General features: G+C 46.7%; 1 pseudogene across 1 annotated transcript in view; it reads left to right on the top strand.

The window, feature by feature from the left end:
- The first annotated feature begins 277 nt into the window (after positions 1 to 277).
- LOC308694358 overlaps positions 278 to 21,298 on the top strand; it is a 35,412-nt pseudogene continuing 14,391 nt past the window's right edge. Inside the window, exons 1-5 of the transcript in view lie at positions 278 to 575; positions 5,061 to 5,183; positions 5,382 to 5,460; positions 8,568 to 8,667; positions 8,752 to 9,534. The product of the transcript in view is annotated as an uncharacterized misc_RNA (transcript). The remainder of the gene's footprint in view (positions 576 to 5,060; positions 5,184 to 5,381; positions 5,461 to 8,567; positions 8,668 to 8,751; positions 9,535 to 21,298) is intronic.

Genomic DNA, 21,298 nt, shown 5'->3' on the forward strand with positions numbered 1-21,298 from the left:
CTCACTCAGGAGTGCCAGCGTTAGTCGGGTCAGATCCAGAGCTAATGGCCATGCCTTCCTGGGCAGCTGAAAGCATCGGTTGGAGTGGCGCCGCCCTCCCCCCGAGCGCTGTAGGCTTGACGATTGGTTCCTGGGTGCGTGCTGCTCTAACAGCACTCGCCCCCAGTGCCTTTCTCCCGGACGTGCATCAGGACGCCTCTGGCTCGCGAGAGACCCCGTGACTTATCGCGGCCCACGGGCGTCCTCCGCCTTTGCTGCACTCGATCGCGCAGCGATCATGGGCTGTATGTTCTCTGTAACTGTCGTGGCACAGGCATGCAGTGCTGTGCGTCGCCTTCACCTTCGAGGCAGTGCTGACCTGAGGCCAACACTGACAGAACGCGGAAACTCGACCACGCCCACGGTCTCCTTAGTCTGCTTCCCACCGAGGCCGCCTCCCTGCGGCCCCTCCCCTCGAGCCTTCACCGGCCCCGAGCAGGAGGAGGTTGCAGGAGGGCGGCACCGTCCGTCTCCGCCCCTTAGCCGGCCAAATGCCAGGCTAAGCAGCACTCTTGAGACGGGCGGCTTGCTCGGTGGTGTGGTTGAGGACTGCGCCCAACAGTCTTCGTCTGGCTAGAGCTTCCCAACCTGTCCCGCTGGGTCGCCTGAACAATCAGGCTCGGCTACGCGATTCAGTTCGCGCAGTCCCCTCCCCGCTTCTGGGGAGTCCGCTTCACTATGGTCGGTGGCTATGCCCCTGTCATGAGAGCGGAGTTCACCACCCTACTGGCGAAGGGTGCGATCGAGACTTTCCCTCCAGCCGAAATGAAGTCCGGGTTCTACAGCACAAGATCAGGTTTGCGAACACAGGGACCTAGTGCTCCAGCACCTAGCCCGTCTGGGCCTTCGGGTCAACTGGGAAAACAGCAAACTTTGCACTGTGCAGAGGATCTCTTTTTTCGGTATGGAAATCGACTCGGTCGTCATGTGCGCGCAGCTTACGAGTGAGCGCACGCAGTCACTGTTGACTTGCCTGAGACAGTTTGAGGGCAAGAGTGCGGTTCCAGGACAGGACCCCAGCGCCTTTGGCATGTCAATTGCCTCGAGTTGCTGGCAGTACGTCTCGCCCTTCACCGCTTCCATGCGTTGCTCAAGGGTCAGCACATACTAGTCCGGTCAGACAATACCCTGACAGTAGTGTACATCAACCGACAAGGTGGTCTGCGCTCCCGCCGTATGTCGCAACTCGCCCGCCACCTCCTCCTATGGAGTCAGAAGCATCTGAGGTCGCTTCGAGACATTTCTATTCCGGGAGACCTGAACTGTGCAGCCGACGAGCTCTCACGGTATCAGCCTCTCCCTGGAGAATGGAGACTCCATCCCCAGATGGTTCAGCTGATTTGGGATCAGTTCGGGGACGCACAGGTAGACCTGTCTGCCTCCCACGACTCGTCCCATTGCGCCCTGTTCTACTCCCTGACCGAGGGCACGCTCGGCACAGACGCACTGGCGCACAGCTGGCCGCGGGGCCTTCGCAAGTGTGCATTTCCCCAGTGAGCCTTCTTGCACAGACCCTGTGCAAGATCAGGGAGGACGAGGAGCAGGTCATTTTGGTTGCCCCTCACTGGCACAACCGGACCTGGTTCTCCGAACTAGTACTCCTCGCAACAGAACCTCCCTGGCCAATCCCTCTGAGGAAGGACCTCCTTTCTCAGGGACGGGGCACCCTATAGCACTCTCGTCCCGATCTTTGGAACCTCCACGTGTGGCTCCTGGACGGGACTAGGCAGGTTTGAGTACCCTACCACCAGCAGTGGTGGCTACCATCATTTCCGCTAGAGCATCGTCCATGAGACATGCCTACACGTTGAAGTCACCTGGTGCTCTTCTCGCCGAGAAGACCCCAGGAAATGCCCGATCAGTGTCGTGCTTTCCTTCCTGCAGCAAGGGTTGGAGCGAAGGCTGTTTCCTCCACCCTGAAAGTGTATGTTTCCGCTATCGCCGCACATCAAGACGCAGTTGAAGGTAAGTCCGTTGGAAAGCATGACCTGATCATCAGGTTCCTGAGAGGAGCGAGGAGACTGAATCCTCCTCGCCCTCCTCTCGTACCCTCTTGGGACCACTCAGTGGTTCTAACTGCCCTGCAGAGTGCTCGCTTTGAGCCTCTGCAATCAGTGGAGCATAAGTTCCTGTCAATGATGACAGCGCTCCTGGTTGCATTGGCCTCCATCAAGAGGGTAGGGGACCTGCAGGCATTTTCCGTTGACGAAGCGTGCCTGGAATTCGGGCCGGCTAACTCTCACGTGATCCTGAGAGCCCAGCCTGGATATGTGCCCAAGGTTCCCACCACTCCCTTTCGAGATCAGGTGGTGAACCTGCAAGCGCTACCCTCAGAGGAGGCAGACCCAGCCTTGGCACTGCTCTGTCCAGTACGCGCCCTCCGTGCTTACGTAGACAGAACGCAGTGTTTCAGGACCTCAGACCAGCTCTTTGTCTGTTATGGTGGGAAGCTGAAGGGATAGGCTCTCTCCAAGCAAAGGTTGTCTCACTGGATAGTGGATGCCATTGCTTTGGCATACCAGCAGCAAGGTCGACCATGCCCCCTTGGTGTACGGTCCACTCTACCCGGAGTGTGGCCTCCTCTTGGGCTCTAGCGCATGGCGCCTTGCTAACAGACATTTGCAGAGCTGCAGGCTGGGCGACACCCAACACATTCGCGAGATTCTACAATCTCCGAGTGGAGCCAATTTCTACTCATGGACTCGCTTCAACCAGCCGGTACTAGATTCTGCTCAGGTGTCTTCGCTTGCTTGCTATTCCTATCCACGGACGGGATATGTGCGATATTCTCCTCAGGTGAGCCTAATAAGCCCTGAGTTTCCTCCAGCGCTGTTGACGTCAACGCCAGAGTTATGCCACCGGCAGCTTTCGAGTTGGCCAGGTGCCTCCATGTTCATGGTTCCCCCTCTGGGTGACCCCCACATGTGTATTTCCACTATAAGCCTCTCTGAGCATGTGTCTTTTCCTTTTTAGGTTATAGACTTTCTACTGATATAAACTGTTTTTCACTTTAATTAGATAGTCCTAAAATATATCTACTAACGCTTAGTTGAGAATGTCTATTAATAGTCTACTGATCATAAGCAATTTATTTGTTGACAAGCAACAGATCTAATCTTTAGTTGACTATCAACAGATTATCTACAAATGGTTAAAACATTTTTAAAAACAGTTTTAAATCAGCTAAAATAATCATTAATTTGATGCACATGAGACCCCTTGAGTAGGATATACAGTATCATATACTTCATATGCTGACATGACTGTTGACTTTTAACTGACAGAATGATCTTGAGTTGTTGGTACTCAATCTACAGAAAGTTAGTTGACAATTGAAAGTTAGTCGACAATTGGTTAATAACCTGTTGCAAAATAATATTGACAGTCAACAGGCACTTTGTTGTAAAATCTGTAGATTAACACTTGAATTGTACCTTATAGTCTATAGGCAGTAAGTTGAACGTATGTTTCTTGTCAGTTGAAACAGTGTTGTTGAATGTCAACTGATGCACTGTTGACAAGCTACTGAATGGCTACAAATAACTAGTAAAGTCTCAACGAACGGACTATCAAAATAAAGTGTTACCGTATATTTAAATTTCTTTCTGAACCAAATTCTATTGATTTGGAGTCTGAGCCTTGCTTTGGACGTTTAGGAGCAGAGAATGCTTTTTGTAATAAATATTAGACACAGGCCATTTCGCTGTGTATGATGCTTGCAAAGACTTATTTTACAGATGTGGAAAGTAGATTCTGTCCCCACTTTTGAGATGTGGGCTAGGGAACTGGGAAATATGTTGCACTTGGAAGAACTGAGATTTATATTAAAAGCAGGCTTGTGCAAAATTCAGAATTTCAGAATTGGCCTCCATTCAATTCATGAATTGGAATTTGAATTGAATTTGCTCCGCCCCACAGGACGTTGAATTGAATTTGAATTGGAATGACAGGAAGTGGAATTAAATTCATGGCAATTCAAAGAAATTCCACACAGTCACACAACAGAAAGAATGAGTTGAATCTCGCATGCATTCAGTGTTAGGAAGGTTACTTTGGAAATGTTATTGCTTACTGTTACCCATTATAAATGTGGTTTAGATTTATTTATTTTGATAACTTTATCAATGCAAAGCAATTTCTTTTTTAAGTTGATTAGTAGCTAATTGAATTAAACATTTTACCTCAGTAATACAACTACAATAAATCAAACTTAATTATTTGTTTTGTGACTAGAGCTTTTAACATTCATTGCTGGGGGAAAACATATAATTTTAATGTAATCTGTACAAGTAGTTCAAACTAATATTTTTTGAAGAGTTCAGATGCAAAAGCCTCTAAGTGCCATCTGAAATTTTCTTCTAAAATGATACATTTTATCAAGCTTGTATATTTAAGTTCAGTAATTTCACTTAAATGGCAATGAAAATTACCTATTAATTGTCATTTAAGTGAAATTACTGAACTTAAACAAGCTTGATAAAAGTGATCATTCTAGAAGAAAATTTCAGATGGCACTTAGGCTTTTGCGTCTGAACTCTTCATTTATAATGCAATCTGACATATACTGTAAAGCTTCATTGTTAAACACTTCACTTAAAATATGTATATGAATTTCTTTGAATTTTTATTGAATTGCAATTCTGCTTCCTTTAATTCAAATTCGAATTGTAATTCTAGATCCTGTTTTTGACATCAATTCAAATTCAAGAATTGAATTGGAATTAATGAGTCATTCTCAGTTCAATTCTGAATTGTGCACAAGCCTGATTAAAAGACAAACTATCCATTTTCATTAAGATTTGGAAACCAATAAGAAAATTCTTACAGGTGGACTGAACAAGCTTTATGTGTATTATTATTATTATTATTATTATTATTATTATAATTTTTGCTTCACATCTCTCCTTTAATTTAACTGTCTGATAATACATTATTTTAATTTCTGTTGTTTTGCCGTTCACCAGGATAAAAGATTGTGTATGTTTACTCTTTGTCCATGTACAAAATGTTTTTGTTTGTAGAGCACTTGAAGAAACCTTCTACAATCATTGCTATTGTTATGGAGTCTAGTCTCCCTGCTTTCCCCATCTCTCAGTCACGAGTGCCCTCTCCCGAGTTCTGGCGCAGAGCATACTTCCCCATTAGTATGCATCATTTGCGCAGTTATTGCCTTCACATGTTCTGCATCAGTGCTCATTTGCTCAGCCTTTATATGCCTTGTTCACGGAGTGCTCTTTGTGAAGTATTGCCTCTCTACTTGTGCATGTCTGAGCTATTTCTGAGTACCTTGTCTTCCTGTGTTACTGACCCTCACTAATATCACCTTCTCTGATTGTCTGCAGCCTGCCTCTCGACCCAGTGCCTGATCCTGAGCTTGTTTCTCAGCCGCCTGCCTCGACCTCTTGCCTGTCTCTGGATACCGTTTGCTCGCCGCCTGCCCTCGACTTCCAGCCTGGTCTCACTCTCCTCTCGGCGTGTCCCACTCAAGAATTCCAAAGTTCTCTTTACCTGCCTTTGTTAATAAAAGTTGTTGCATATGGATCTGCCTACTGACTCGTTACAGCTATATTGTGGGGGGAGGGGTGTTCTAATTTAAAGGGTTAGTTCACCCAAAAATGAAAATTCTGTCAGTAATTACTCACCCTCATGTTGTTCCAACCGCGTAAGACCTTCGTTCATCTTCGGAACATAAATTAAGATATTTTTGATTAAATCTGAGAGTTGTCTCACTCCTCCATAGGCTTCTATGTGACCGAAACTTGCTGGCCCAGAAAAGTTATTAAAGAGATCGTTAATAGTCCAAGTAACTCCAGTGGCTCAATCTTAAGTATATCAAGCGACCAGAATACTGGACCTCTAGTTGGTTCGCGTAGTGTTTTTGCGCAGCGCGTCTGTGTTACACGTCACCACGTAGGCTCACTATTGGCCGACGCCGGTCATGTGTGTGATGCGTGATGACGTGCAACACAGACGCGCAGCGCAAAAACACTACGAGGCCCAGAGAGAAGGAAATGAATAGTAGAATAAAGTCGTTATTTTTGTTTGTTTTTGCGCACAAAAAGTATTCTCGTCGCTTGATATACTTAAGATTGAGCCACTGGAGTTACATGGACTATATTAACGATCTCTTTAATAACTTTTCTGGGCCAGCAAGTTTCGGTCACATAGCAGCCTATGGAGGAGTGAGACATGGCTTAGATTTCATCAAAAATATCTTAATTTGTGTTCCGAAGATGAACGAAGGTCTTACGCGGTTGGAACAACATGAGGGTGAGTAATTACTGACCGAATTTTCATTTTTGGTTGAACTAACCCTTTAAAAGCTGTAAGTACCGAGCTCAATGTAGCATGTATAATGGTAATTTAGTTCTATTCATGTATAGTTACTGTTTGGTACCATTGTGCGTGCGTGTTGTCTTTAAGAAAATGAAAATAAGGGATTAAAAAAACAAAACAAATTTTTTTCATTGACCATCATCTCAGACCAATTGTTGCCAACCAGCCTTCATATTTGATAGACACAAGTGACTTCATTGACCAGCAGAAATCAGTCAAGGTGGACTGTCAGGTTGTTACAGCAGTCTTATGGAGAAAGATGACCCAGATGCAGAATGACCAAGGGATTGAATTTGATTGACAAGACAAGGCACAATAGGGATAGTTAAGAGTGAGGATGATCCAAAGAGCAGGACAGGGCAGTAAACAGGAGAAAGGGAAGACATATGAGATCCGACCCGGGCAAGGCTATGCTGGATAATTGAGGATATGAAGCACCAGATAATTCCTGGAGATCAGGCAGTAGCTTGAGGAACCAGAGGCTGGAAACTTTGAGCTGCAACCGAGGCTGTATCGGTCTCACTGCCTGTTCTTGAAAGCACCAGCCAGGATGGATCAGGATGGATGACAGGAACAAACACAACAAGAGAACAACAAGAAAAAGCAAAACCGAAATAAAAACTGACTCAGGACAGTGACTACAGAAAATAAATAAACTAATTTAACTAGAAAAAATAAAATATATATATATATAAACAAAAAGAAATACTAGGAATAAATAACTGAAGCTACAAACAGAGAAAGGCCAAATCAAAATATAAACCAAAACATAAGGCTTGAGAAATCTAGAGCAAAAGACTTGAACTAGACTCAAGCAAATTCAAAATAATAAGATGCACAAACTAGAACTGGCAGCCAGGAAACACCGTCTAAAAGATTAGTAGATAAGCAAGAATCTCATCCACAACATACACATGCAACAAACCAGCAGAGACATGAGGGAAAGGAGCACAATATAAAGGGACCAGAGCACATGAGGATCCGATCAGGTGAGCACAATTAGTGAAACAAGGACCAGACAACAGGGCTGCGTTCAGCCCTGACAAAACGTTGCACAACGTTTTTTAAACAGAAACACATCTATTTAACCTCACATACTGACTTTATTTGTAGTTCATAATGTTTTAATACCCTGTATTTTCTTTCTCATTTTTAGGAAAAGCACTTAATTACCATTGTTTATTTCTATACCAAATGTCATACACTTGCAATGAAGCTAAAAATATAAACAACTACATCATTATGTTGATATCCTATATTTTTACAATAAAACTTACGACAAACATGTCTTCTAATATCCTCAGTTGTTGCGTATACCGAGCTGCATCGAACACATTTGTAAATTACTTTCCTTGAACCCATTGTGCGAGTTCACTTTAATACCGCGTGCTTTATATACATGTTGCTGCTGATTGGACTGCAGTTCTGACACACCCACCAAACAAGAGAAAACGTATCTCAAACCACGTTGCACACCGGTGCATGCCATTTCCAGGAAACATGACGTTCAACCCGGAAACCGTAGCAAAACGTTGCGCACCGTTTTGAACTTGAACGTGCCCCAGGTGTGTTCGACTTCGGCTGTGGCTGGATGTAACCGATCGGCGAGAGTTGCCGTGTGCAGGCGGGGAGGAGCTGAAAATGGAGATATGAAGCTGGACACGTGGCTCCCGTAGTTTGCTGCAATTACGTCAGTCATGGCAGATCACGTTGCGTTTGCTTGCTTTACGCAGACGAGCTGGAAGCAATAGAAATTCCATTATTTTTGCATGACATTGAGCACAATGAGCAACGAAGGTGAGTAAAGGTTAAATGTAATAAGTATCTTTTTAAACAAATTATAGACGCATTATCAATTTAGTTTTAAAGTTACTACCTAGAATCTGAAAATTATATGTTGAATAAAAATACTGTATCGAAAGTCTAAAGTCTTTTAATGTATTAATGATGTAATGGGTGGCTTTTATAATCAATAGCTAATGTTGCTAGCCTTTTGGTTTAAATACAGAGAATTACTCATTCTGACAAAGAAATAATGGACTTTTACTCCAATTTCAACACTTCTGTATACACTAATTATTTTATTAAAATCCCAATTCAATATAAAACATTGATAATACATTTTTGACTACATGTGTGTCCAGTTAGGCTACATGTGTATAGTGAGTACAATTCCTCTTGTTCTTATATAGAATGGTTCCAAAAATAGACAATTTTGTGGAGGATGTTGTCCCTCTCTACAGTCCCTCAGAATTTAGAGGTCATTTCAGGCTTTCCAAAGAACAAGTGGAGGTATGTACTGGTTAATATAAAATTCATTGAACTATTACAAGTGTTAGCATGTTGTCTTGATAACCTATTTTTCTACCTGTGCACGATGTCATTACTACCCTTGGTCCTGTTTATATGAATTTACAACAGACCAATATGCCACTCACAAACAGTGTTCTTGCCTGCCTTTGGTCATTGGCCAATCAGGAGTCATATCGTGGGGTGGCAGATATATTCAACATGTCAAAATCCACTCATGCCAAGCATCTCCATGAGTTTTGTTGCAATGTGAACACATACATGGCCCACCACATTTCCTGGCCTAGAGGCCAAAGGCTGGAGATGTCAAAGTTAGGGTTTGACGCAGCAGGTTTCCCCAACACTGTATATGCAGTGGATGGGTGTCACATTCCTATAATGAGACCCCACTGTAATAATCCCCTAGCATACATGAATAGGAAACAGTTTTATTCAGTAAATTTAACTGGGTTTTGTGACAGTCAGCAGCGCTTCTGTCACATCAGTGTGGGTCACCCTGGGAGTTGGCATGATGCCAGAGCATTTCGCTTCACAGAAGTTTGTCGTATTCTTGAAGAAGATCCTCATTCCCTTGTTCCACAGGGAATGCACATAATTGGGGATTCTGCCTACCCTTTGTTGACTCAATTTATGAGGCCTTATAGAGACAATGGCCACTTGTCTGCTAGGCAAAGATGCTTTATCAGAAAGCTCAATGCAGCTTGCGTGGTCATTTAGCGTGCATTTGGCATTCTAAAATCTAAGTTTAGGAGGCTCCATTGCCTGCAAATGAGAAGCATTTCCAATATCAGTTCAGCAGTCTCAGCCTGCTGCATTTTGCATAATCTTTGTTTAGAGCCCAGTGATCAAGTGATGGTGTTGATGATGAACCACACCACCAGCAACCCCACAACACTATTACATGTCATTATAGAGACCAGATTTGTGGCCAGATCCAACTTGAAAAAAAAAAAGAAAGAAGTTCTAACCATACAAAACAATAAAAAAAAAAAAAAAAAAAAAAAAGAAAAGTAAAGATTTTCTAAAGATATTTGAATGTACAGAAATATTCAACAAATGATAAAAAACTGAATTTGTGTTGAAATAAATAAATGTATTTTATTGAACACTACAATAAATGTATATTATTGATCAACATTAGTTTGTCATTAGAAATTGTGTAACTTGGGAACATTAAAAAAAATCTGTGAAGTAAAACAAATATAGTGGACATTTTGGGGAAAGGTGTAAATCAAAAGAGAAAACATCTTCATTATCATTTTATTGAGGTTCATGTGGGTTCTGTAATAGATGTATAATTTGCTCTTGTCTTTTTCCCATTTTCTTCAGCTCCTCCACAATTGTTCCCAAGCTGGCCACCATCTTTTTTTTCGAAGGACCTTGTGCGCCTCTCCTTAAGTCGCCACCATCTCTCCAGATCTGGCCTTACCAGGGACTTTAACACAGCAGTCCTTCTTTCTGCATGCTCTTCGTAAGCCTCCAGAAATTGTGAGGGTTGTGGTCGTCTCTGCCTGCTTGTGAGGTTGGTATTTTGTATGGTAGAGGTTCCCGGCTGTTCATCCATACTAGCACCTGCTGGTTGGTCTTGAAGAGAAGAAGTAGTGGGCCTGCTTTTGGAGGAGGTCTCTTCCAAACCCAGAGGTGTGGAGTGAATGGTGCCAGGTGGTGCAGTACCGATCCCCGATGACCCAAATAACTCATCCATTAGATGGTGTGGGTGGGGGGGGATGTCAAATGTACAATGAAAATGACCAATGTTTCAGTCTTTTAAGACATGACAATGTTATTTCAGAAACGTAAAAGTAATAAAGCAGTCTTCAACTTACTGTATAGTACTCCCAGGTGATCTTCCCCTCCCCAGTTGCACGGCGGCTGTCTTTTATGCTCTTATAATTGGTTAACATGTTTGCTATTTTTTATTTTTTCACTTGACAAGTTGTAGCCCTTTTGTGAGAATGAGTTTTGTATTTTTTTTATAGAAAGCCGTTTTGTTGTTTTTTGGTGTTTTGGAAGGGTGTCTAGAGAACATATTGGATATATACTTTAGCAGTTTGACATGGGTGTTTCTGCTAATACAAAATTATAAAAGTAATCTATAAAAAAAAAAAACAATTCCCTGTGTTTTTCTTTAAGAACGTTTCAGAAACAGGATTTACAGTCCATATATGAGAATTTCTGGAACTGAAGTTGTCGCAATAAACTTGAAACGCACGTCATTGGTGTCGTCAGTGAATCCGGCCAATCGTGGATCAGTTGTGTCGCCATCAGAACCTGTGCAGCCGCTCTTGAGAAGCTGCGCTGGCTGAGTTCTCCGGCTGCTCTCGAATCGCTCTCGCGGTACTTTGATGGTATACGTCACAGTCACGTGGAGTCAGCGCTGCATCAAGTCGGACAAAATTTCTAACCGGCATGCACTGCTTCAAGTCAGCCACCGATCGGTCTGCGCAGAGCTACATGAAGTCGATCAAGCCTAAGGACTAAACAAGGGGGGCGTGGTAAAGGGAAACAAGGAGGCAGTACAAGAGGAGCACATGGCCAACACAAACAAAGACGATAGGTTTGTTCGACTTGAACCGGCGCTGCACAGACCGATCAGTGTATGACATCAAAGTAACGCGAGAGTGATTAGAGAGCAGATGGCTCCGTATGCTTTTGAATCGCTCTCGCGGTACTTTGATGTCATAAACCGATCGGACTGTGCAGCGCCGGTTCAAGTTGAACAAGCCTAGAGCCATGTGCTCAGGCACAAGACAAACAAAGAAACATTGAACAGAGACAAGACTGACAAGACTGTCAGGGCAGAACCCTAACAGTGGACAAGAAGATCAAATTAGTGACTTTGGATGTAGTTAGTCTATACACCAATATTCCACATTCTGTGGGCCTTTCAGTGATGAAACATTTTATGGATTCAAGAAGTGACCCTGCACCTCCTACTCAATTTCTTGTTGACATTGCAGAACTTGTATTGACCAAGAATTACTTCATGTATAATAAGGAGTTTTATTAGCAAAAATTTTTGCAAATGGGAGTGTAAGAACTGATTTTCCTGCTAAAACAAAAGCTGAGATAAAACTCACCCTTGCAATAAAGCAATAAAACTCGCCCTGGACAGAAGATCGGAAAGAAAGAGCACAGGACATTGTCTTGTCCAAACTTATCTCCTTGTTTATATATGCATCCCCCCTCTCCCTCCTCAAGTCACTAAGGCCCCGTTTACACGATTGGAAAACGCAGATATTTCCCTGCGTTTTGGCCTGTCATTTACACGAAAACGCCGTTTTTATCCCAGAAAACGTACTCGGTTACTAACGTAACCTCGGTTCTCTCTAGAAGAGGGAACGAGTATTGCGTAAGTAGCTTACGCATCGGGAAAGTCTTCTTTCTTCGAGATCTGAAGCCAAAAAATTATCCTTAATTTTGTATTCATTGTCAACGCAGTGCAGCAGCCGACAGACCTAGGCAGGCTGTATAAGCGTGCTCATTGGCTGCTCGGCTGCAACTGCTTAAGCCTATCGGTGAGCGCTCTGAACGCGGCAACCAATGAGGGCGCTTCGCGCCCTCCACACCCTTCTAACCGTCAGAATGGGCGTGGCCAGCGTGTATATATTCAGCGCTCACAGGCTAAAATTCTGGTTTTCGCAGTCTGAAGCGCAAAAGCTCGTGGCGCGACACGGCAGGTTACGCAATACTCGTTCCCTCTTCTAGAGAGAACCGAGGTTACGTTAGTAACCGAGTACGTTCTCTTACGAGAGGTTCTCTCGTATTGCGTAAGTAGCTTACGCATCGGGAACTCTTTGTCAACGCCGTGTGCGCCGAGCATCCAGCCCATGAATCCCAGGGGAACCGGGGAAAACACTCTGCTGGGAAATGTGGCCGGTCGGAGAGACGGGCCAGCGTAGTACATGCACTTCATGCAGCATATGAAATAGAGCGGCGCGGCCGGTCTATAAACATAGCAGTACAAACAGTAGGGCCGGCGGAGCGAGCCCATACAGTACATAAGCACTCATAAGGGTAGGAGAAAACGACATAGTCGGTCTCACATGAAGAGAAAAATTCCCGTGCGGCAGAAAATAATGCGGGCGGCCAGCAGCGCGGGCCAGCACCGATAACAGCGCGTTACAGGAAATAGGAAACAGAACGGATCAGCCGGTCTGAGTCAAACACTTCACCCTGAGTAGTTACCAGAATAGCGCCAGCATATGAACGTAGTCTGCACACGGGAGCTGGGCAGAGCATACATGTCACTTATACCGACAATATTTTTGCCTGTAGGGCAGGAACTTCCAGGTTATAAAACCTCACGAATGTAGACGGGGAGGCCCAGCCCGCCGCCATACAAATGTCGTGGATAGAAATTCCGCTGGACCAGGCCCACGACGAGGCCATGCCTCTAGTGGAATGGGCTCTGATGCCCAGAGGGCACTGCAGGTGTTTGGAGGCATAAGCTGCTGCTATCGCGTCCACTATCCACCTGGACAAGCTCTGCTTCGAGGCGGCAAGACCTTTGGTGCGTCCGCCGAAGGAAACAAAGAGCTGCTCTGAACGCCTGAAAGCGGCGGAGCGCGTGATGTAAACTCTCAGCGCCCGGACAGGGCATAGGAGGTTATCACTGTCCCCACTATCAGATGCTGGCAGAGCCGAGAGGGAAATAACTTGTGCCCTAAACGGGGTTCCAATCGCTTTGGGGATGTAACCGTGCCTCGGTCTGAGAATGACTTTCGAGTCATTCGGCCCGAACTCGAGACATGCAGGGCTAACAGATAGCGCGTGCAAATCACCCACTCGTTTGACTGAAGACAGAGCTATCAGAAAAACGGTTTTAAGCGACAGATACTTTAGATCCGCGGATTCAAGCGGTTCAAAGGGAAAAGCCTTTAGGGCCGCCAGGACCAAGGACAGATCCCACGAGGGAACCGAGGGGGGCCGCGGGGGATTCATCCGTCTAGCTCCTCTGAGGAAGCGGATAATGAGCTCATTCCTTCCCATTGCCTGGCCGAGCGTCGTCTCAGCGAACGCTGTAATAGCGGCCACATATACTTTGAGCGTGGAAGGGGATCTGCCCTTTTCCAACAGCTCTTGCAAGAAGGAGAGCACCCGCGGGACCCCGCATGCGCGCGGATCCAGGTTTTGAGTAGCGCACCATTTAGAAAACACCGACCATTTAGACGCGTAGAGCCGTCTCGTGGAGGGGGCTCTCGACTGCGTGATCGTGTTCACGACCCCTTCTGACAGGTCAACGGGTATCCGTTGATCACCCATGCATGCAGCGACCAGCGCTCTGGATGGGGATGCCAGATCGATCCAGCGGCTTGGGAGAGGAGATCCTTTCTCACCGGGATCGGCCATGGGGGTGAGTGCGACAGCCTCACTAGCTCTGGGTACCAAGTTTGGTTTTCCCATCGCGGGGCTATAAGCAGCACTGAGTGGTGCGTTTCTCTGATCCTCGAAATGACCTGTGGCAACAGGGAGATCGGAGGAAAAGCATACAGCGGGAGGCTGGGCCATGTCTGGGACAGCGCGTCCTCGCTCTTTGAATAAAACTTCGGGCATTGAGCATTGTCTTTCGACGCAAAGAGGTCAATTTCCGCTCTGCCGAATAGGCGCCAGAGAAACTGGACTGTCTGGGGGTGCAGAGACCATTCTCCCGGGGGAATGTTGTCCCTGGACAGTCTGTCTGGACCGACATTCAGGTGGCCCGGCACGTGCGCGGCTCTCAGCGAGCGCAGCGAGCGGTAAGCCCACACGAGGAGGCGTTCTGTCAGCCTGCACAGGTTCCTGGATCTGACACCGCCCTGTCGGTTCACATAGGATACCACGGACATGTTGTCCGAGCGGACTAGCACATGGTGATCCCGTATGAATGGGAGGAAGCGCCTGAGCGCGTTCTCGACCGCTATCATCTCCAAACAGTTTATGTGGAGGCATTTTTCCCGGTCTGACCATAGGCCAAAAGCCGGTTTGCCCTCGAACAGAGCGCCCCAGCCTGAGGTGGAAGCGTCCGTCGAGATAATTTTGCGGTGTGAGATAGCTCCCATTGTCACTCCCCGCTGGTACCAGTCGGCCGCTAACCAGGGCTTCAGAGCTGAAACGCAGCTCTGAGTCACTCTGATGCGAATACCGCCGGAAGCCCATGCTCTGTGAGGCACTCGGGCATTCAGCCAGCATTGTAGCGGGCGCATTCGTAAAAGACCCAGCCGAAGCACTGCTGCGGCTGAAGCCATACAACCCAGTAGCCTCTGAAATGTTTTGAGAGGTACGGTGCTGCCCGGCCGGAGGGACGCGGCCAGGCGTCGAATGCAGCGCGCGCGCTGTGTCGACAGGCGGGCCGTGTACTGATATACCTGACCGTCGAAGGCGAATCCCAAGAATGGCCTGTGACGGGGTATTATCAGGATCTGAAAAGCACGCGTCTTTTAGATCAAGAGATATAAACCAGTCCCTCGAGCGAATTTGCGCGAGAATTTGTCTGGTTGTGAGCATTTTGAACGGTCTTCTCATAAGAGCCTCGTTCAAACGTCTCAGATCCAAAATTGGTTCCATAGCCCTTTTGCACAGAAGTGTAGCTATTTCTAGCTATTTCTGCTCGAAGTAGATGTGCTACTTCCCCATTCACTCTGGTCTCGATACGCGCTTGAAAGCGCGGAGGGCGGCGAGCGAACTGCAGAGTATAGCCCTGTTTTACTGTGCTTAGCACCCGTTCTGATGCGCCTGGAATAGTTTCCCACGCTTTTGCGTGTGCAGCCAGGGGCAGAATGGCCTCCGGGCTCCGATCGCCGCGCATCGCGGGCTCGAGAGCTCGAAACGGAGGGGCGGGCGCGGCGCGCGCGCTCTTGGTGCTTAGATACGGCAGATCGCACGCAGCGATAGCTGGCCGTTTTACACACAGTGTCCCGGTGGCTTTAGACGGGGAACATAAAGTGTGAGGCGCGACGCGCGATGGCGGCGTCGGGGGCGAAAATGTTCGTTAGTATGTGTGAGCGCTCGAGGGCGGGCACAGGAGTTACATTCAGGGGCGGGCGCGGCGCGCGCGCTCTTGGTGGTTAGATACGGCGGATCGCACGTAGCGATAGCTGGCCGTCTTACACACAGTGTCCCGGTGGCTTTGGACGGGGAACATACGGTGTGAGGCGCGAAAATGTAGTTAGTATGTGTGAGCGCTCGAGGGCGGGCACAGGACTCACATTTAAAACATGACCGGTCGTGCGAGGCCGTGTGACAGAGCGGGCAGTGAGTAGGTGTGGGCACGGAGAAGTGGACACGTGACCTACTTTTAACACTAAAGCGGCTTTTGCCTGCTTCATGAGAGTGGGCTCTGTGAGAGACACGGGATGTATAGTGCTTGTGTACAGGGGTGAGCACAGAACGTGGGCACATTCACTGTACTAGAAACACATACGGCGTCAGCCGTGCAACCAGACATTATGCTCTTTTGACATTTTTCTGGGTTGCCGTGAGAGCGGCGGATGCGCGCAGGCGAGCGGGTAGATACCGGCTCGTTGACTGCGGGGTAAACAGCTGCAGTAGCCGTGGCAACGGGGACTGACAGAGCGTTAAGCTTCGACGGTGGTCCAGCCGCAGGGCTGCGGGATTTAACCGTCTTTTCTTCTCTCGTGTTTAGACGCTCAAAAAATACTCGAGCACCCTGAGAAGGTGTGGTGCGAGGGGCGGGTTCGCTTTCTGTAAGTAAGAAAGACTGGCCGCGAGCTCGGAGAAGCAAGCAGCATAAATTTTATTTTCCCCGACAGCTGGGATCGAACGCGGGTCTCTCGCATGAAAGCGTATGATTCTGCCACTGAGCCACAGGGGAAACACATAGGCTTTCAGTTAGTGCGAGCATATAAAAAGCGACCTCATGTGTCGCGTCGGCGTTCGTTTGCAGGCGAGCGTGTGTTTAAAACAGGCTCGTTTACTGCAATAGTAATATTTCCAGTCGCCTGAACTTAAGAGGGGACTGAGAAATGTGTGAGGATTGGCGGTTGTCCAGCCGTAGCGAGACTAACACACTCTCTTCTCTTTTCGCCGGTGAGTGAGGCGCGCACGCTGAACGCTGCTCGTGACCGTCCGCTTTGTCATCCCTTGAACGGCGCAATCTGCGCGGCCCAACGAGGGAGAGAGCGGGCTTGTTTTCTGTATGTAAGAAAAAACTGGCCGCGAGCTCGGAGAAGCGAACAGCATAAACTTTAACTGCCGCGAGAGCGGGGACCGAACCCCGGTCTCTGGCTTGACAGTCTAGGATTCCGCCACTGAGCCACAGGGGAGAATACACTAGTATATGTCTTGTGACGGCGTTTGATTGCAGGCGAGCGTGTATTTATAACAGGCTCGTATACTGCAATAGTAACAATTCCAGTCGCCTGAACTTAAGAGGGGACTGAGAAATGTGTGAGAATGGAGGTTATAGTCCAGGCCACGGCGGGACGAAAACACTCTGTTCCCCTTTCACCAGTGACGCGCGAGGACGGAGTGGCTTTCTTGTAACGTAAAGAGAGCTCAGACCGTCCGCTCCTGCCATCCCTTGTGAGCGGCGCAGTTTGCGCGGCTCGAACAGAGGGAGAGGAAGCTCGCTCCGAGACCGTCCGCTCCTGCCATCCCTCGTGAGCGGCGTATTGCACGGCTCGAACAGAGGGAGAGGAAACTCGCTCCGAGACCGTCCGCTTCTGCCATCCCTCGTGAGCGGCTCAGTTTGCGCGGCTCGAACAGAGGGAGAGGAAACTCGCTCCGAGACCGTCCGCTCCTGCCATCCCTCGTGAGCGGCGTATTGCACGGCTCGAACAGAGGGAGAGGAAACTCGCTCCGAGACCGTCCGCTTCTGCCATCCCTTGTGAGCGGCGTATTGCACGGCTCAAACAGAGGGAGAGTACGGGTATCTATCACATTCGCCTCATCTCCTGACGCGGCGGCGGCGCGGGCAGAGCCGGCGGTAGAGCGGCCGGGAGGGAGAGGGCGAGAGAGAGCTCGAGGGAGAGGTTCCGGCGAGCTCCTCAGTCACAACAGTCTCCGGTAGTCGCTGCGAGCGGCGCTTCTTATTGCGCGGCCCGGCAGGGACAGGCGGAGCGACAGCTTGGTCGAAAGCTTCAAGTCGAGCCCGCAGGGTCGACATTGAAAGCTCTTCGCACTCGGAGAGTGCGGTGGCGGCGTGCCCGCGGCCCAGGCGGAGAGCGCAGAGAGGTGGCGGTCTCCGTTGCTGAGCGGGGCGCGGCACGAGCCGCAAAAACGAGGCGTTTTTACAAAAACGCCTCGTGCTCTTTTAGAGTACACACAGAAACAGTAATAATGTAAAGGATATGTCGCCGGATAGCGTAGCAGGCACGGATGGCTGAAGGCGGCGAAGACGGCCGGCTTCCTCAGGCGCTGTCCTAAGCTTGCTGGTCGCTGGTTTCAACGGCGGCGGCTCTCAAGATCCAGCGATGCGAAGAGCGTCGCTGAAGACAAGAAAATCAGAATTTTAGCCTGTGAGCGCTGAATATATACACGCTGGCCACGCCCATTCTGACGGTTAGAAGGGTGTGGAGGGCGCGAAGGCCAACCTCATTGGTTGCCGCGTTCAGAGCGCTCACCGATAGGCTTAAGCAGTTGCAGCCGAGCAGCCAATGAGCACGCTTATACAGCCTGCCTAGGTCTGTCGGCTGCTGCACTGCGTTGACAATGAATACAAAATTAAGGATAATTTTTTGGCTTCAGATCTCGAAGAAAGAAGACTTTCCCGATGCGTAAGCTTCTTACGCAATACGAGAGAACCTCTCGTAAGAGAACGATTATTTCTAAAAACTCCGGCCAAAGTGGAGATTTCTGAAAACGCCGGTTATGTGTTGCCGTGTCAACTGGGAGAAACGGGGTTTTAGGTTCTCAAACGTTACATTATGCGCCAGAAAATGCTTACGTCATGTGAGCGCCCTATGTTTAGAGTTTGTTTGGTTACCATTTGATCATGGATGCTGTTAAAGTGGTACTCATTTTTACTTTTGTGCAAACGCTTTTGGCCTGTTTGCATTTGCTTCGCTGTCTGTCCACAAGAACGAACCTCGCGCCATGTCTGTTGTTTTGAAAGGAACAGGAAGTCGCTCGTGCTATTCGTTGTTGTCGATTTTGAGGATTCTGATTGGCTTGCATGGCTTTATCCTTCTCCCTACACTGCCGCCCATTGTATTTATGCGGGTTGATGTAAACGACAACTTCTTTTGAAAACGATGTTGTGTGCACTATGTTATTTTTGAAAACGGAGGGGGAGAAATATTCGTTTCTCTAAATACCCGGCTATGTGTAAATGTGGCCTAAAAGTTCACTGAGATTGTCTATATATCACATATGAGGTATCTTGTGAATCTATTGTTTTTCCTTTTGATGTTTGGTATCATTTTAAATGTCTCAGTGTGATTGGTAAAATGGTCTTAATTTCATTGCAGTCATTGGTATAATGAGAAAGATTGAGAACTTAGGAGACCTGTTCTCCTCTTTGGGTGATGTCTCTTCAAGATATCTCCCCTCTCCCCCAAAACCAGGTGCTACCCCCTTGGGTACATGAATTGACCCAAAACCACTCTAAAAAATATTGGTATAACCCTTTTGTTCTGGTCTGGGTATTTAAGGGTAGGTGACAGAGCAGTCTTTGGGGGAACCTGTAAAAACCCCATACAGTGGGTATTTTCCCATTGGAAAACACTCACACACCACTGTATGTCTCTGTCAGGAATGCATTGCTTACTTTTAGAGTCATCTTTGAGTAATTGATGTCATGTATTCATTATTTCTGAATTGACTTTTAATCACTTGTGTAATTGGCATGATACATTTTACCTGACAAATAAATGTTACATCTTGATTTATTCTGCATTTTTCAGAAATCATTATTACTAGTAGATTAATGTGTAGTCTGGTGTTTCCGCAACGCTACTCCAGGGTAGATCAAACCGAAGGCACTAATGAATGGCGCATGGAGCACATCATTAATGTAGGATTATCTGTGAACAGGCCATTTCATTAAATGAACCCAACACTGCATTCCACAGTTCGGAATGATTCCCCATCGAACCATTAGTAAGTCATAAAACACAGTCATGGTGCCAAAATGGCTAAAGGAGATGTCACCCCCCTTTCCCTTTTTGTGCCTGTCTAATCTCATACCAGTGATGCCAGGACAGCAGGAAAATATTTCTCTTTGTTCCCCAAACTTAAGACCAAATGGCCAAGAAACCCTGTGGTGACCCCAATGCATAAATCCACAGCCTTATCAGGAAACGAAGGATGCTAAGGCATTCCCATGGCTTGGAATCACCACAAACCTTAAACCGGGGACACCTCCTTTCTGCAGCTGTAAATTCCAGAGACTTTTGTCTCCAAAACCAATAGACTGAAATGAAGCCACTTGTGGTTTAATACAAACAACGGTCTCAAAATTGCTTCCATTAAGCTGAATTGATCACCAGTATTTACCTCACATATATCTTAAGTATATGTATGTTTTATATAACCTGTGGAGTTCTTTTTGTGTGTTTATAACCTTTATTACAGCCTATTCGTAGGGTTTTCTACCTCAGTTATAGGAATTAATCATCAGAAGTTGCCTCATACATGTGTGTCCTCTGTATTATGTATGCTTTATATTACACAAGTTAATTTTGTGTGTTAAGGCGAGACACGGCAGGCAAAAACATTGATTTTTCATGCAGTGGTCAGTTTTGAGATTTTGGGCTAGTTTACTCCTTTAATATGTGTTCTTTCAAGCTGCTATAAAGAAAACGCTGAAAATATACATTAAGATGTTTATTTTATTACATTTTGTTTACTTGCGGCAGTAAGTTTCTCCCGAATTTACCAGGAAGTTAGTATTCCAACGCCACATGCCGAGCTCCGTGAGCCTCCGTCTGTTTACTGAAGTCTGTCATGACCGGTATGGCTGTAAAGCTCTGAGTCTCCTGCACAACGCTATGTAACCCAAATATGGGCATTTCATTTCTATCAGTAACCAATCGTGTTGTCCAAAGGGGGATTTAAAAAATTCTTTAACCCTCTGGGGACCAAAAACGCGCCCGCGCGTTTTGCTCGTTTTTTTTTTTTTTTTGCAATGAAAATAAACACTAAATGCTCTGTTAATTTTGATCTTTCATTTTCGTGTAATACATCAATCGATCCTGTTCAGTTTCTATTTTTTTTCTGTATACTCATAATAAAAATAAAGTGTTTTGCTTTTTGACAAATAAAGAAAAATTAACATGATGCGATTTCTGCCTTCTCTCTGTCAGTAAACTCCCATTTGAAACGCGTTCGAAAATGATCTATAACTCCGCGAAAATTCAGTCAAACAGGCAAACAGACCCACGGGCATAAAGCTTGAGATCGCATCTGTTAAATGAAGTAACTTATATAAAAAACAAATATTCTCAGCTTCTGTAATCTGTATAAAAAGAGAGTGACTCCAGTCAAGCTCATTACGAGCCATTCAAAAGTAATGTGACCACTCCCCGGAGAGCGCGTGCTATTCAAATGCAAATTCTGAGAACCATTTCACACCTGTGAAACGCCCACATCAGCTGTAAACAAAGCGCGTTGCGATCGAGTGAGGCATAATATAGCCTACCTTATGGAGAAAAGATGTTGCTGATATGAGGAG

This window comes from Scardinius erythrophthalmus, assembly GCF_964197995.2.
Source record: "Scardinius erythrophthalmus genome assembly, chromosome: 8".
NCBI lineage: Eukaryota > Metazoa > Chordata > Actinopteri > Cypriniformes > Leuciscidae > Scardinius > Scardinius erythrophthalmus.